At 44.3% G+C, this 4,232-nt stretch overlaps 1 pseudogene; it reads right to left on the reverse strand.

Moving 5' to 3' along the window:
• Positions 1-151: 151 nt before the first annotated feature.
• LOC104271472 overlaps positions 152-4,232 on the reverse strand; it is a 16,643-nt pseudogene continuing 12,562 nt past the window's right edge.

The raw sequence follows: 4,232 nt of genomic DNA on the forward strand, positions 1-4,232 counted from the left end.
CAAATATACGTAAGGAAAGAGCACTGTCACTGTGCTGCTCTCATGATGAAAAACAAAGCAAATGTTTGCAATAGCAAAACGTAACCAGAAGGTTCAAAATTGTGTATTAGGTCATGTATCACAGTGCAGCATTGTGACAGTAACTCTGTACCTTGGCTTTGGAGACAGACTCCATGTTACTGGCCAGGTCGTCAATCTCCATCTTCAGCTCACTCTTCTCCTTCTCCAGCTTCTGCTTCACGCGCTGCAGGTTGTCGATCTGCTCCCCAAGCTCAGCTGTGCTGTCCGCGTGCTTCTTGCGCAGGGCGGCAGCCGTGGCCTCGTGCTGCAGCGTGGCCTCTTCCAGGTCATGACGCATCTTCTGGAATTCGGCCTCACGCTTCTTGTTAAGTTCAGTTCCAGAAGTGGTGGCTCCTCCAGAATCTTCAAGTCTTCCACTGATTTCCTCAAGTTCTCTAGCCAGCTCACCGCAATGCTTCTCTGCTTTTGCCCGCATTGCTTTCTCACTCATAGCCTCCTCTTCCAGCTCTGTAACACGGGCCTATATAATGAGGAAAGAGCACATTAGGAATTAAATGCTTGAATTGAATTAATTGAATTAATTCAATTCTTGGGTCGATGCATAATTGTCATAATAACAAGACGACTGTTTCGAAGACTATAAGAAAAACAAAGTTCCTTTGAATTTTACTGTTTTGCCATTGTAGATAAAGACGAGAAAAAAAAAATGTGGATCAACTCATACTGACTTTAAATCACAGTTTTCTGTTGTTGCACTGTGTTTGTGTGGCCAAGTTTTGGTAGTGAGGGGAGCTACAGGGGTGGCTTCTGTGAGAACCTGCCAGAAGCTTCCCATATATCCAATGGAACCAATACCAGGCTGCTCCAAGACAGACCCACCAGTGGCCAAGGCCAAGCTCATCAGTGGTAGCAGTAACGCTAGTGATAACATATAGTGATAACGTATTTAAGAATATGAAAAGAAACCTGTGAAACATCAGCAGCAGTCAGAAGACAGGCGTGAGGATATGTGAGACAAACAACTCTGCAGACATTGAGATCAGTGAAGAAGGAGAGCAAGGAGGTGCTCCAGGAACCAGAGCAGCAATTCCCCTGCAGCCTGTGGTGACGCCCACGGTGAGGCAGGCTGTTCCCCCGCAGCCCACAGAGGTTCACAGAGGAGCAGATGTCCCCCTGCAGCCCATGGAGGACCCCACGCCAGAGCAGGGGGATGCCTGAAGGAGGCCGTGACCTCATGGGAGGCTCACTCTGGAGAAGGCTCCTTGCAGGAGCAGTGACCCAGTGGAGAGAGGAGCCCACGCTGGAGCAGTCTGCTCCTGAAGGACTGCAACCCATGAAAAGGACCCATACCAGGGCAGTTCATGAGGAGCTGCAGCCTGTGGGAAGGACTCACCCTGGAGAAGTTCATGGAGGACTGTCTCCCATGGGAGAGACCCCATGACAGAGCTAGGGAAGTATGTGAGGAGTCCTCTCACTGGGGAGGAAGGAGCTGCAGAGACAACATCTAATGAACCGACCACAACCCCCATTCCCCGTCTTTCTGTGCCACCTGGGAGGAGGAGGTGGAGAAAATCAGGAGTAAAGTTGAGCCCAGGAAGAAGGGAAGGGTGGGGGGAAGGTTTTTTAAGGTATGATTTTAGTTCTCATTAGCCTATTCTGATTTCACAGGTGATAAATTAAACTAATTTCTGTTTCGCCCATGATGGTAATTGGTGAGCAATCTCTCCCTGTCTTTATCTCAACTCACAAGCCTTTCGTTACATCTTCTGTCCCCCATCCAGCTGAGGAGGGCAGCGATGGAGCAGCTTTGGTGAGCACCAGCCATCCAGCCAGGGTCAAGCCACCACAGTTGTGTGGATAAAATTATTAGAACATATTGAGGTAAATGCAGTGATCAGATCCGAGATCTTACCAGTTTCGAAACTGTGGACAAGCATTATTCATGCTACTAAGGTTTAAACAAGCAAACAGTAATGCTGAAGTAGTCGCATAAAGTGCCTTACCTGCAACTCCTTGACATTCTTCTGCAGTCCAACACCCAAATTCTGCTGTTCCTTTACTTCATTTTGCATCTGGCTAAACTGAAATTCTCTCCTGTAAAGGAAATGTTCATTTAATAAAAAGAACATATGTTGAGTTAAAAACAAATAGCACATTTGTCACCAATTTTTTTTGCTCATACTTTCTTAATTTTTCATCTAGATGCTGTTTACCACTCTCCAGATCCACTATAGTTTCCTGGGCAAGTTTCAAATCTCCCTCAAGCTTTCTCTTTGCTCGTTCAAGATCCATACAAACTTTTCTTTCCTGTTCTAAAGATCCTTCAGCCTGTAATACAAACACATATAAAGATGACTGATGGAACAACTGAAGGATCTGCCCCTTCTCCTCATGTTGGACATGCTCACATGGTTCACTTGTTGCTCCAGCTTGATCCTGGCTTTGGTGAGGGTATTAACCTTCTCCTCCTCAATCTGCAGGTCATCCAGTGCCCGCTGGTGGCCTTCCTGCAGGGCCTTCTTCTCCTTGACTAACTTCACAATAGCCTCATTCAAACCTGTCATTTCTTCAGTTAGATTTTTAACCTATTTTAAGGCAAAACACTTGAAGGTCACTAACAATTTTGGCTTCTTTATAGGCCAGCAATCACACAAAGTCAATAAACTCATTACTAGACTACTGAAGAGACTTAATTAGTTGCATTATATGGTCAAACTATACAATCTCTCTGCTTATATACCAACTCTCCTACAGTCACAAAGCAATTCTGACCTTTCATTTTAATGAATTTTTGTATGCTTATGGGTTGCTTTTTCTGCATAACAGAGGTAACCAAATTTAACACTAGGCCCATAGATTCCCTTATACAACATCATGTTATTATTTAAGTCACTTGCACCTTTACTCAGACATAGCAACTGCTATTGAACATGCAAACAGAAATAAAAAGTACCTTGTTTTCAGTGGCATGCTTTTCCTTTTCAGCCTTGGCCAGTGTCACCTCAAGGTCATCAACATCTTTCTTCAGCTCAGAGCATTCATCCTCTAGTTTCCTCTTTCTGGCTGCCAGATGAGCATTTATCTCCTCTTCATCCTCCAGTTTTTCCATTGCCTCCTTTATTCTTACTTCCAGCTGGAATTTTGCTTTGATCAGCTGGTCACATCTTTCTTCAGCATCAGCCAAATTTTCGTTTTCCTTTTTATATAAAACAGAAATGTGTTTCATTGTCATGCATTGGAACTGACACTTGCAGAAACCACCTGCTCATCACGCAATTGGAAAATGAAATAACAGAACTTCCATTCAGCCCTTCCCTAAACACCCAGACAAAACTGATGCAATCTGGGGAGTCAAAAATGGTTTTAAATTACATACAGACTGTACTTGCAGCTGCAGCTCCTTTTTCTCTTGTACCAGAGCCACCACTTTTTCTTCCAGCTCTTTCCTCTTGGTTTCTGATTTAGCCTGTTCTTCTTTCATTCTCTGAAACTCTTCTTTCATGGTGGCCATTTCTTTCTCAGTTTCCACACTTTTTAAGAGGGGTTTTAACTTGAAGTACAACTTCATCCAGGGCCAGTGCTTGACATTCATGAATGCACGGATGTTGTACTGGATGCAGAAGACAGACTCCCTGAAATCAAAACGATCCATCAGTACTGTGAAAATAGTACATCTTTGAGAAAGCAGACCTCACAGAAGACACACACCTTCGGTCTAACATTCTTTGCAGTTCAAGTCTCCTGAGGTATCCCCTGCATAAAGCCTGTGTCTGTGTGATCAGCTGTCCTAAGCAATCATCTCGCATCTCTTCCAGGACACCTAGCAAGCCTGCCTTGAAGAACACCTGCAACCAAAAAAGCAGAAACCAGTTATTGGTGGGCTTATGTTTTCATGCAATTAATGATTTCTCATTGTGTGGAAAAATTAAAAGTTCACCTTAGTGTGTCCAAATTTGTACTGAGTATGATCTATCTCGATGGAAGACAACAGCTTTTCACATGCCTTCTTGCTATCAATAAACTGTCCTTCTGGAATGACGCCAGCATTCAGAAGGCGGTATCTGACAAAACAAAGGAAAAAAGCATCACTGTCGGTATCATTTTAGTGCACAGGATGCCACAAGAACAGCTGTCACTTTGAAGAGGATGGCTCAGCCTGACTCACACCTCCAGCCTTAAACAGCAAACCAGTACAAAGCAGGTCCGTTCAG

Source organism: Apaloderma vittatum, unplaced genomic scaffold (assembly GCF_000703405.1).
Source record: "Apaloderma vittatum isolate BGI_N311 unplaced genomic scaffold, ASM70340v1 scaffold12340, whole genome shotgun sequence".
Taxonomy (NCBI): Eukaryota; Metazoa; Chordata; class Aves; order Trogoniformes; family Trogonidae; genus Apaloderma; species Apaloderma vittatum.